Source organism: Dama dama, chromosome 20 (genome assembly GCF_033118175.1).
Source record: "Dama dama isolate Ldn47 chromosome 20, ASM3311817v1, whole genome shotgun sequence".
In the NCBI taxonomy this organism is placed as follows: domain Eukaryota; kingdom Metazoa; phylum Chordata; class Mammalia; order Artiodactyla; family Cervidae; genus Dama; species Dama dama.
The window spans coordinates 81,762,861-81,777,102 of record NC_083700.1 but is presented as its reverse complement, the minus strand read 5'-3'; the positions used below and the strand labels follow the sequence as shown (position 1 = coordinate 81,777,102).

Here is a 14,242-nt window from a genome sequence, read left to right as displayed (position 1 = left end):
TGTTCAAAACAAACCACTTGTTTGTTACTGTGATTTTTATTTTTTAAAATATGTTTTCTTTGTTCTTCTCACTTATAATTTTTAAAAAGATATTTATTTCTTTGGCTGCACTGGGTCTTAGGCAACATTCCGGATCTTTAGTCTTCATTGTGGCATGTGGGATCTAGTTCCCTGACCAGGGAGCCAACCTCAGCCCCCTGCTTTGGAAGTTGGGAATCTTAGCCACTGGACCATCAGGGAAGTCCCTATAATTTGTTTTCAATCTTCTTTTCTAGTAACCAAGAAATAAAATAGGACAGTTTAGAAGGACCAGTGAGCGATTTCAACCAAAAATGCTTTAGTCACCTCTTATTCTTTGCTTACTATTGTAAATCTGAAAAGACAGAGATGATATTGAAATCTCTCTGAACCCTAGGTTAAGGCCGTGGCTGTGTGAATGCTATAGGGGGTTAAACGTGGCTTCTTGAAGCCCAGCAATAATAGAGTGTAGGGGTGAGGTGGGATATGATTGGCAAATAGAACTGCTTGATTTTTTTCCCTTAATTTATTTATTTTCAATTGAGGGATAATTACAATATTGTATTGTGCCATCCTGCCATGCATCATCATGGCTCAGCCGTAGATACACATATGTGCCCTCCCTCTACCTCCCACCCCATCCCACCCTTTTCTGTTGTCACAACCCCAGTTTGAATTCCCTGAGTCATCCAGCAAACCGTGGGAATTTGCTGTCTGACTCAATTTTGTTTTACATGGTGGTGCTCCAGTTTCCCTGTCAGCTTTTCCTTGTCTGTAGGCTTCCACCATGACCAAAAAAATTGAAAAAGCTGAGAAACTACAGAGATTTGTTATTTTTGTTAAACAGAAAACAATCAGATAAACCATTTCCTTTTTGTGGAAATCTCCACCTCCATTCTCCTACCCTTATAGACTTAGGAAAGTGTTCTCAAAAACTCCATGTTACCACCACTGGTGTTAACTGGGGCTGTGGGGGAAGTAGCTACTTTTAAAAAACAAGTAATATACACGTTGGGGCTTCCCTGTTGGCTCAGTGGTAAAGAATTCACCTGCAGTGCAGGAGACACAGGTTCAATTCCCGGGTCAAGAAGATCCCCTGGAGAAGGGGATGACTACCCACTCCAGTATTCTTGCCTGGGAAATCCTATGGACAGAGAAGCCTCTTGGGTTACAGTCCACGGGGTCACGAAGAGTCAGACGTGACTTAGAGACTAAACAACAACAATATATACTTTAATAAACAGTCCAGAGTTGAACGAGTGGAATTCTTAGTCAATATTTTGAGCACCTCAGAATTGAGTAAAAGTGCACAATGACTTGCTCATAGTAGATGATCAATAAATGTTTGGTGAACTAAAATAAGCTTTTTCCCCTAAGAATCACTAATGATTAGTCATTCTTTAGAGTGATAATGGTTCTTGAAAAGTGAATCAAAATGAAGTCCCAGTCACCACTTAGACTTTTTATGAGGAGCACTTATTGAAACAGTACCTCTATTAGAAACTTTCCAGAAAACATGATTTTTTAAATCAAAATAAGTCCAGGTGACAAGAAACTTTAAAAAAAAAAAGCATATCCTGTCAAACCTCAACATGAATCAGCCATAGGTATACATATATCCCCTCCCTTTTGAACCTCCCTCTCCTCTCCCTCCTCTGTAAAGCAATTATCCTTCAATTAAAAAAAAAAAAAAGCATATCCTGAAGGTAGTTCATTTGCCTAATCCTACATAAACTATTACTAGTAATTGTATGGGAGACAGTTTAATTTTAGGATTATTACTAAGCAAATTACTCATCCATACTGAGTTACTGAAAATACTTATCCCCCCTTTCAACATGACCACAGAAAAGAATATAGATTGCATCTTAAAATGAAAATAAAAATGACAGATAAAATGAACTTTAGATGAAGATAGAAGCAAATAAGTTCAACTGGTACCTAACTGGGTGTAAGTGGGTAAGATCCCATGATCTGTGGTGGATTTCTGAAAGCTTTTCTGTATTCAGAGCTACATAAGTCAATTCATGTATTTTAATTATCTAGGTTTGTTTTTTTCTTTTTTTGTAGGATGTTTGTAGTTTTCTCATTTGTATCAACTCACACATTTTTGAAATTTTATAATTTAGTATAGTTTTGGTTATAGATTAAAGTTCACTGACTAATCTTTTTAGCATGTTTAACTGCTGCAGGGTATAAAGATACACAGAACTTGATGGCTTCCAAGTGTGGTTCAAACATCCAAAGCACTCGAGATTAGCACCATGTGAAGAAATTTTAAAATATTGTACTGCAATTAATTTTAAATAACTTAGCACTGCATATGTCAGGGAGAAAGCCACGATAGAATCCAAATGGAAACTCCTAAAAGTGAGATGACTCAGTACATTTAAATCATTTTATCTATCATAAAGACATAGAGGCAAAACATATACCATTAATTCTACTTGCAAAAGGCTTGGGTGAATTTCTAAAGAGTCAGTATCACTTGAACTTCGTTATGATGCTGTACCATTTTTTGACTGACCAAATGATAGCTCCTAGATTCATGCATATTAGTTAAAAGTGCAGAAACCAAGTTATTGTCAACATGAAAATTGAAAGCACATGGAAATTAAAATATATATTTTATATTACATATTTAGGGATTAGAGGTGCCAATGCTGCACACAATCAAACATCATTGTATGGCTTATAGTCATTGCTCAGTGTATGTGTTTCCTTTATACGTACAGTTGCACATCTGCAGATTCAATCAACTCTGGATCGTGTAGTTCTATAGTATTTACTATTGAAAAAGTCTGCTTGTATAATAGACCCACACAGTTCAAATCTGCATTGTTCAAGGGTCAACTGTACATACATTTATGGGTATATACTTATAAACGTATGGTATATACATATGTGTGTGTGTGTGTGTGTGTTGTGTGTGTGTATCTGAAATGTTTTTGAAAAAGTATTGTCCTCAATGCTAGTCTAGGACCTAGGACCGAGACTAAATTCTTCAAGGATACCTTATTCAGTAGCTCTGAAAACAAAAAGTTTTCTGGTGTTCTGAATTATATGATACATTAGGAAATAAAGAGAAAACTCTGCTTATTGGCTTCTGTAGTGAAGATTGGTTAAGTCACTGAAGATAAGCATTTACAATTCATAGCAGTGTATTTGTTGTCATTCATAAGGTAAAGAAGAGACAGTCTGTGACTTATGATGGTTATTTCTAATTGTACTTGGGATCAGCAACTAATATCCCCCAGTCCCTTTTGATTAAAATATGGGTCCCAGCCTTGAATGCAGCCAGAAGACCAACAACTGGATTGCTAATGATCTGTTTCAAATTAGAACTCTAAGGCCGGAAAGAACCTTTACAGGATACCTAACTGCCTCCCCCACATATCCATTCTGTTCCTGAATCTAGGACCAGAAAGCCAAGCCAATGACTCCCATAAAGTCTATTCTCACCACGTGGGATATACCACCATCCAGCTATGTAGCCTCCCAAAGCCAGAAAATTCACCCTAAAACATCTGTTGACATCTCCCAAAATAGGCCCTGTTGTATGTCCATGGCCCTGAAATAGCAATTTTTTCACCTTCTGATTTCAATTCCAACAAGTATCTATTAGTACCTATATGTTCCAGATACCCTGCTCTGTGCGGTAAAAAGAATGAGACAAGAATACAAGTAAGAAGTCAATGTGATTCTTCAACCAGTTTCTGTGTTAGAATACCAGTGACCACACAGTGTACAGTTAAGTTACAGCTCCTATAATTTACAAGGCATTTCAAATCATGCCATTCAGTTCTTAAAATTCCTAAAGTCAGGCATCTGGAAGACGAGTACATTGAAGTTCAGAGAAATGAAGGGGCTTGTCCAGTTCCACAAAACAAATATAAATGGCCAAGAGGAGACTCAGACTCAGGTTTTCTAATACCAATTCCTCTGCTTTTTTCAATGTACCACAGCTACCTGTATTAAATTGTCATCTCTCTTAAAGGGAGTATACCAGGCCTGATTATGAATAGCATCATGAAATTATGTCTAAGGGAGAAAATCCTGATTTTTAAAAAGTTTTTTTACATTTTGCACCATTCCCAACAGTGCAGTAATAAAGGGCTCTGCCTAAACCTTTGTGTATCTTACTGGAAAAGTTAATCTCAATGATTCCTATCAACAGTTAGCATCCAGGCTACTGGAAATTGTGTTACAAGGCTACAGTTAGTGGTACAGTACAGATTGTGAATAGTAAGAGAATAAAAGTCATTACAAATGTGCTCAGTAGCGTGTTGCTGGACATTAATTTCACCAAGAGACAGGACTTAATCAAGAGGAGATGCCACAGAATCTTGGTTTTATTGTCATTATCCTGATTGACTGAGGACTGTAAGAGCAGAGACCTTGCCTTTTTAAATTTTGTATCTCCAGGTATGCAGGGAGAAAGAAGGCTCACAGCAGGTGCGTTGATGAATGCCTGAATTAATAAATGGACTAAGTGAGCCCAAAGACAAGGACTTTAAAAGGAAGCAGTGTTTTTTCAGGAGACTGTTCCAGTATCATTTTCCCCTTTGATTAGGAGTACTGGTGTGAACATTGCTAACACTGAGGAGTCCCAGGCTTCTCCAAAATCTGGCTCTCACCGATGCTGGGACTCACAAAACATCTGATAGTCCTGTATTCTCTGCTTGGGGGGGAAGGGGTAGGAAAGAAAAAAAGAAACAAAAACCCCAAACTTCCTGATTTACCTAACCACAGACTCTTCAACCTTCTCATTAAGGCGTCTGCATTTTTTTAAGGCAAATTGTTACTATCCCATTCTCATCCTCTTCTTTGACAGCATTATCTTCTGGTTATGAATATGACAGGGTCCAGTGGTTTGATTTGTGAGAGTTTGGTCCTTTATAGTCAGTGGATCGAAATCCTTTCCACCATGCTTTCTCCCTGCCTCCCGTCCCTCCCCTTCCCCCACCACCAATTCTTAATTCCCTTTCCTCCTTTTTTCCTTTTCAAGCAGGAAAATGTCACAGTAAACCCCACCATCTTGTCATCCAAAATTCCATGGGCGCTTTAGCTCAAGGGGTCTTCTTCTCGAGGCCTTCACCTTACTTTTAGACAGTTGTCATTATCTTTGTCTAAAGGTCATAGCTAAATTGAATAAAAGGAAAGCTGTGTTTTCCTGTCGATGCACAAAGGCAGTATTGACTTCCCTAATCCAGTTTACTGAGGGGTGAGAGAATTAAATTAGATATCTAAGCACAGAAATTGAGAGCCTTTGAAAACAAAGATAAGGAGACAAGACTGTATTTTCCCTTTTCCTGGGAGCTCTGGGCTCAAGATTTTGCAGGTGTGTCATCTGATCCATGGCTTGCATCGATCAAAACTGTGCCAATGCATATTTAATTAGCAAGGGGACCCTAGATGCATTATAGCCATCATCCCTATATTGAATGGACTGTCAGACTTTCTGCACACTTCTCCACCCCCACCCTCCCCTCCACCCGTGCCCCCTCCCTTGCCTCCTTGTTTGGGAAGCTTCTGCATTTTGTCTGAGCAGCTAAAAAGTTTCTTTGTTTTTAGCTGCTGATGCATACAGCACCACTGAGGAGAATACAAACAAGTAGAGTCCTAAAGTGTTTATTTTGTCTAGGAAGACAAGCTCAACCAATTTGATGCCTTTGGTAAGATTTTCAATCCCTGTAAAAAACCACCACCACCACCACCACCAACAACAAAAGAAATACATTTTTCAACTCTGCAGGTATAGCTTTTTTTTAAAGGAGTCAATTATATTAGGATAAAAAATGAGGATCCTGGGATAAATACTTTAATAATAAAATTAAAGAATAAGTAGTTGTCTGTTATAATAGAAAAAGTATTTTTTTTTTTAAATCTCTGGTCTTGACCATTAGATAAGGCATGTTAGCAAATTTTTAATTTATCAGCCCAAATTGCGTGATAAAATTCATTCTGTCCTGAGTCTGTCCTGCTATTAAGGAATTCAATGAAAGTAGAAAAATTAAGAATTTTTTCTACTTAAGAAGGTGAGTAAAATGTTAGAATTGGATGTATTTTTTTCATTTTTTTTTTTTTTTTTAAGTTTCAAAGGTGTCATTGGAATATCTATTGGTGGGGGTTCTTAAAGTGATGGGAAGTTTGGAGTTTTGCCTCCGACAGGTTATTTCATGGGATTATAGTCACCGTTGATTTTCACACAGGTTACAAAGCCTGAGTACCCAGACAGAGTGCTGTCTGATAAACAGATGTAAGGCACCAAGTCTGCTTAGAATAAAGAGCAACAGACTGTGAGCACATATTTAGGACTCATTTAAACTCATCAGCATAGTCTAGCTCAAAGTGCTGTGTCTCTAGTCTACTTTTGAGGTGGCTTCTTTCTGGTAGAGTAACAAGAAATTTTTTTTCTTACTACAATTTGCTGTGGGGACTCATGGGAAATTCATTTGCATACATCTTGTTACCAAGACTGACTACTTCCTGGCTTAGACAAAGTGTTGCCTGATAAACAGACTTAACACACAAATGTCTGTCTGGAATAAACAACGGCAAGCTGAGATTTACATTTCCATTATCAGAGATAATCTCTTTCCCAGAATATGGGAATTAAGAACCTTTATTTTAAAACCAGGACTCTGACGCTGATGTTTTATACCAGAATCATGTCATGTGTAAGTTTGGCTTGCGTTTTTTTTGAAAGAAGCAAAAATGTATTATGGATGGGAAGATTTATATTGCAGAGGTAAATGTACATTTCTTTGGGGGGGGATCTTACAGTTTCAAAACCGGGTTTTCTTGCATTATTTGATCCACATGACAACTCTATTAAATTAGGCAAAATAGTCATTAGTGTCCCCATTTTACAGATGAAAAAACTGAGATGCAGAGTAATTAAATTATATAGCTGAGATTTTTTTAGGGTTCGTCTTTTTAACATTTCATACTCTTTTCTATAGTGAAATATGAAGAAAATAGCAAAAAAGTTAATCCTTAGAATACTAACTGAACTTAAATAATATAATTATCCTCAAAGAGATCATTTTATTATTTTAATAAATTTTTGACAGATACCCAGATACATGAAAATAATGTGTATAGACTATAACTAAATTATACATCATTTTCATTTGACATGTTTGTTTTTATAGCATGAAAGTATACAGGCAATTTTTCTACTTCCAGTTGTATAGATGACTATATAAGTACTCTTTAAGTATGTTTTCTTCTGTTGAAGAACTCCAAGAACTTACTGTTATAATTCATTTTGTTTGTGAAAAAACTGACTCAAGAGGAGAAATTGAGCACAGTTCTGATATGCAATAGTGTTATAGTTGTGGCTTTTTAGGCAAGTCTTTGTTTACACATGAGTGGGTAGGTAACCAGGCTGACTCACTACTGTGAGTTCTGAAGTGATCAACAGGTCACTATCACATTTTAACATAGCTCCTATTATGAGAAAAACAAAATTCAAAGGTTACCTCAACATTTTAGTTTGTTTCAGTCATGGCCCCTTGTCAAAGAAGACATGAGAAATTAGAAATTGTGTTCAAGTATCACACTTGCACATCTTTATAATCACCACATTCTTGCCATTGACTTCATTTATAACTTCACTGAAAAAGCCCATCATGACTTGAAATCAGTCTCATGCGAAGGTTGAGGTTTGAAGATTGAGTCATTTGGTCTTTACTTTCAGAGTGACTGAAGTTGTAATTTTCAAAGCTTAGAAATGATTCCCCCCTCAGTGTCATAGCACAACAATGGTGAAACCATTTTACTTTTCTCTCAATGTGTTAAAACTGTGTATCATTCCACAACCTCCCTGTGCACGTAGCCAAGTAACACGTTTATGAGTAGGTGATAAGACAGTTGAATCACTCTTCAACCTAAACAGTCTCATCATCATACACAGCCCCGACTAAACAGATGGGCCTAGAATACCAGCATTAATGCCAAAAAATCTAATTCCTGCAAATTTAATATTTCACATATTTTTCTTCAGAAAGACACGTAAAAAAAAAATAAGTTTCAAGAAGGAAATTTGTAGTCATCTAGATTATGTAACACTTTTAATCCCAACCCTGAAAATGCCATACCCGGAAGTGGTGAGGGGGTGAATCTCCTGAGCAGCTGGCAGCCCCTGGGGTGGTCTGGTGGAGCCCTTCCAAGTCGCTACTACATGAACACAGCCTTCCTGCTCCATCCGAATCCGGATTAGAGGATTCAGGGACCAACGTGTGCAAACTAGCCTGGTCCTTTTGGAATGAGGGCTTTCCCTCTGCCCCGTCTCTACCTCCCTTCTGGTGAAGAAGGATTTGCCGTGCATCCCTTGATTGCTGTGATTATCATGACACACGCAGTTCTAGCTCACTGGGAAAGTTACACAGGCCAAATTTTGTATTTTAAATACAGTTAAGACGTCCCATTTAAAGAACCATGAACTGTTTCCATTTTAAAAGATAAGAAAACTTTTACGGTGTGACTCATCTCATAATTTGTTTGTTTTAAAAACCAGATTATTGTATATTCATTTTTCATTAAGTGGACCACAGTTGTATACATTAATTGCCATTAAATATTGGTTTGGTTGTTTACTGAGCTTAAAAGATTTATATCCATTCTCTGAAAATGCTGGTGGTAATTGAAGATTTTTGGTGGTCTAGATTTAATGATGGTATTACAAAATTCTGTTTGTTCTTTGCCAGACCATGATGGAAAATGTTATATTTAGCGGATAGTATTGTATTCATCAGCGTTTACTTGTAAGCTGCAGATTGTATATACATATGTGCAACTGTGCAGTGACATTCTACATTCTCAAATAAAGATTTTTAAAATATTTCCTCACACCTCTGTCTTTAAGGTCATGGTGATACTGGAAAAACATAGACAATATTCCTAAAGATTATAAAGTGCTACAATAATACTTCTTTTATAACTGCAGCTATAAGACTGATAAGCAAAATGCATCTATTATAGCCATTTTTCTAGATTTTCTTACTGTAATAAATGTCTTATGGTACTGAATGATCAAAGTAGAGTAATTCTAAGCCTTAGATTATCAATCAGAAATAGGTTTCTATAACATCACAGATGTAGAAAAAATGAATCTTGGATTCTTTGGTTTGACTCTTTTGCAAACTACTTATCTTTCCAAACCTCTGTAAGGAAAAAAAAAAAAAAAAAGCCTACCTAAATTTTGAAAATCTTTCAGGGCCACAATCCTAGAGGGTAACCGTTTTTTATATTCAGAGTATAATCACCCTATACCTCATTTTCTTTTACCCCAGGAGCATTCCTAACGCTTCATTTAGTTGGAGGAAGGGATTCATTCCTGACTTTGCCTTTCCTTTTTCACACTATAAACAACAACTCCATCTCTTTTTTGGCGGCATTTTCACTTTCTTTCTTTCACTCCACTAACTCATTTTTGTTTCTGGATGCCTTCTCATTTCTTCTTCGTATCACCTTTTAATTTGGGAGATTTAAAACCGGACACAAAACTCTAACAAAGCCTTTTCAAGCTTCGCCTTTAGCCAAATCAGTATGCATGTAGGGAGCTTGAACTTAAGCGAAATTACTTTTCCAGTGGAACCTGGATTTGTACTTTTGGGGTCTGGAGACTTTTGTTGATTTCATGTTGACTGAATAGGAATTACACTGGTTTGTTTCAGGGTGGGAAGTGCTCCCCACCACTGTGTGGCTGCCCTTCTTTTATCAGCTATTCACAACAGCGGTTGTTAGGATTTTGAGGTCCTCTTCGGGCCTCAGAATATGGCAGAATCTCTCTTATCTTGGGATTTTTTGAACGTGTGAACTATTTCTGCCATCCATCATTTTAGCCTGCACACATTTCTGGGGGCCTTTCATGTGTCAGACACCATCCTCAGCTCTTATTATTCTGAGAAGCCTCTTGCCATGTGTCGGCCAGGGGATCAGAGGAGGTGATTGTCTGCAACTTCTAAATGTCGTGCAAGATTTCCCAGCCATGAACCAGAGGGATGTGCCTCTCCTCCTTGCCAGGTCCCACGAAGGGGGACATCAAGCAGGAATAGAGACCTTTTCTGCCCTCCTTTTTCATTTTGTAAGTCCCAGTCAGCTTTTAGGTGTAAACTTAGTGTATTTTCAGTCACTGGCAGTGGTTCAGCACTAGAAGGCTGAACAAGTGAAAATTCATCCTTTTAGTTCTGTGGTTATCAAATCCTTGGCTGGGCCAGGTACTCTTGGAAGGTATTGGACCTAAGACTAGAATAAGAAAGGAATTATTTTCTCACGGAGTTCAGATTCTCATGCAATATCATTGAGAAATACCTTAGTGCAACATAATGTAAGTCACACTGTAAGAGATGTATGGCCAATGAGAGAGGAGAGAGGAAAAGTTGAATTCTGGGTTGGGCACCAGGAAGATTTAACAACATTCCATCTTTGCTTCATGCCTGGAGAAGAACACAAAATACATGGAAGTGATGTCTGTATTTTTGCCCAATCAGTTTTACCCTATTGACCTGTTTTTGTCACTCTTCACCATCCCCAAAGGGGTATTCTTTTGAGGTTCCAAGTTGAAGGGGAGCAGAATTGAGGGGAGGGGGACTGGATCCGTGCATAAGTAGTAAATCCAGTACAAGATTCTGTTCCTGCACTGCACAAGCTTATGGAAGCTCAGGCTAGTGTGTTGGCATTAGGATTTATTTTATTCCTTTCCCAAGTGATTATATTGATAGTGAAATATCTTTGTCTGAGTACTCCAGCAGTATAGCTGTAGGCGCCATAAAAATGCATAGATAGATGACTACCAGTTCAATTAAGAGGTCTCAATCCAGTCTCCTATATGAAAACCCTGTCTATTTTAGGTTTAAATTTCTGCTCATAAATTTTTTAGAAACCAAAAGAAAAATTGCTTTTCAAGGTTAGGTTGAAGTCTAAGGTTCCTTAAACAAAAAACAAATCCCTGGATGGGAAAAAAATTGATAACCCTAATGTACTTCCTCACAATGGCATTTCCAACTCCATCATTTAAACACATTTTAAATAATATTCTCTTCACTGTAATATACAAATCTTCTGGCTTTCAACCAGGAAACCAGAGAAAGTTGCTGCCATGGGGGACTCAGGTACAAGAAAGGCACCCAATTCTATGCAGGTGAATTTTTTTGTGGGCCTCTAATTATTTCAGGTGTTGGGAATCAAAAGGCCATGTGATAATTGTCCCCAAAAGTAAGATGTGAAGTTACCTTGGCTTCTGACAGGTCTCTACCAACTATGCATAGGAGAAAATTAAATTAAGTTTTTGCCTTCATGATAGTGTTTTAATGCAAATACTTAGGAAAGAGATCTTTCCTTTGTATCAATTACTTATGGGTAGAAATTAATTTATAATTCTGGTCACCTGCTTGGCTCCATACATAACAGCATCAGTGACCTTTTGTAATACCAAAGAGTCCATGCGTCCTCAGCAAGAATTGCACCAGGACTGGGTAATTTTGTTCCTCGTTGGTTCAAAAAAGAAATGGCATTAAATGGCCCATGGTAGAAAATAATTAAGTTTTAAGATCATTTAACTTTTCTTGTAGATCTTTGGCTTTTCCTGTCTGTTACCAGGATGGTGTATTTTAGTATGCAGTCCTCTGGTGGAGAACAGTATCCCCAGCTTTTGAATAAAACTGGGAAATTAAATTCCGTTTTCAGTTTGGCTAGATGCCTCTTCCAGTGTTTGTAGCTGAGCTTTCACAAGAATGCTGCGGCCCCTTTCAGACCAACTCTGAGCTGTTTTCCTGCCGCTCAGCCGTTTGCTGTTTGTTTGCTTCTTTTTCTGTGGCTTGGAATTTTAAACTTTCTTTGAACATATCTATTGCCATCTTCTGTTGCTATTCATGTTTTCTGTAATTATGCTATCTTTTCTATAAATATAGGGTGACAAATGTAAAAGAAAATTTCAAAGAGCAAAGAAGTCCACTTTTAGATTATTAAGACAGTTGTTTGGATCTTTCATTATTTCTTTTTTTTTTTTTAGCAGTGATCCTATTTTATTGTGGGGAAATTGAGTTACACAGGGATCTTTCATTATTTCTTTTGCCTTAATATTGATAGATAAAATTCAGAAAAGTAATTGGCTATGGTATATTTAAATTAATTGAGATAAAAAATTTTTCCTTGTGTTCACAAAGAAGTGAACATTATTATTCATATATTATTATCATATATTATTATTCATAATAACATAATTATCATAAAGACATTAATACACCAAAAAAAAGAACATTGACTAAGCTCTCAGATAGAAAGTTAGGTTTACTAGTCTTATTCCAAAGAAAATGTTCTGTTTGGCAAAATTTTAGGTATCTATATTGCCACATGATCAAGAAGAATTTTAACTTTCCCTAAGACAAACTTAGATATTTTCTCTGATTTAAATTGTGGATATTAATGGTTTAAAATTTTCCAGTACACAAATAATGAAGGTATGCCTTTCTCCTAAAACATGTTGAATTACTTATATGAATGTTTAATTTATAATTTTTAATTTCAAAGTTACAGAATATTCCCTTAGAAAAAGAGAAGGTAGTCATGCCATATTTTAAAATCACTTGCTGTAAATGGAATATTAATTGATTGAGTTAAAATTTCAAAAGTGACCTATATAAATTTATATTCCAATTTTCAGTGCAGACTTTGTATTTAACTTTGTGGTTCATTCTGAAGAATTTCTCTAAAGTTTTTTGAGAAATACTGTAATACTTTTGGTTTGTGTCTTCACTATGGCTATTGTTACATTATGATAAAAAGCTATCACTTTGCCAGAGTTAAATAAAAATTCAGATTTTCACATTTGAACCTTTGAATCAATCTAGAATTTTTGCTCTATGCACCAGGTTAAGAGCATCTAAAAAATTTTAAATAGATATTTTTTAAAAAGTGCTTTCCAATAATTAAAATCTGCATTTGCCTAAAAGCAGGGAGTCTTTCTTACAGTAATAAATTAGTGCTTCTCGACCTAGGGTCACTAGTAGTACTACTCCTTTGTGCAGTATCTCCAAGAAAGAAAATGCTAAAGCTATAACTCTATTGGTGAAATAGAAGTAATATTTTCAATTTAATCACAGTTAAGTGTCATGACCTTTTGATCTTGCATTGAACTTCTTGCTGAAATGTGGTCAGATTTTAGATAGCCCGTTCTAACCCTGTGAACTCAAGGTAAAGTGTAGATCCAGGCTTTCCATAGATACAGAGATTTTTCTAGAAAATTTTTTGATTTTCGATAATGTTATATACTGTTTCAAGTCTCAGAAAAATGCTTTAGGTAAAAAAATCTCTCCTTGAAATAGTTTGCCTGACTTTTTTCTCCTCTCACCAAGAAAATGTATCATAAGTATGCTTCTAATTCTATGAAAGTTTTTGATCCAGCTTGTTTATCTCATCTTACAATAAAATGATATTTTACTTTAAATTGTCTCATTTAGAACTTAAATTGATTGGATTAAATTTTTAGTTTAAAAATGATTGTATTTTTAAAAGTAAAATAAAAAATAAATGCGATCCAATAAAGGTGTGCAAGAACCTGTTTTTGCTCACAAGCCCCTTTAGAATCTCCCAGATGCATCAGTACAAGAGGAAAATAATACTTACAAAGTGAGGGGAGATGTATACCTTTTAGAAAGATGTCTTTGAGTGATGCTGTTATTTTAAGAAAAGGCGCTAGAGTATTAGGATTCTAGTATTTAATGGTGTTAGTCTGCATAGTCTGTTGCTGTAATACGGAGCTAAATATCAACAGAACTTGTTTCTGTTGTTTGGGTTGCTTTTATATACCAGCTTCAAAATATGTTTTGACACTTTATTATGTTCTGAATCAAGCTTCAGATGTGTGTAATGAAGGATGAAGTCTTTATCAGACTCTAGTGTATAAATAATGGAGAAGAGCAGTTTGGAAAGGGTCTCTGTGTAGGAGGATGGTTTCTGAAGGGTTTTAAGTTATGATCTGGCGCAAGCCAAGTGCTGCCGGAGGTGTAAACAGAACCGGGAGTCCTCTCTGAAGGCACGGGCTGCTGCGGCTGCTGCCCTTCTCCCCCTGTCTTTTCTTTCTTCCTTTTTTGATCATCATGGCACTTCTGTAATGTTCTCACTCCTGGTTTACATGCTGAACCTTTTGAGCAAGTCTGCCACCTCTGATCCACTTTCTTTCACAGACCCTGTAATTTTTGGCCGTATTTTTATGTTT

The 14,242-nt window shown here is 36.5% G+C and overlaps 1 protein-coding gene across 3 annotated transcripts in view; it reads left to right on the top strand.

Annotated features, from left to right (window-relative positions):
- The window catches only part of NFIA (nuclear factor I A), a 402,591-nt gene that overhangs the window by 188,565 nt on the left and 199,784 nt on the right, over nt 1-14,242 (top strand). The window lies entirely within an intron of this gene.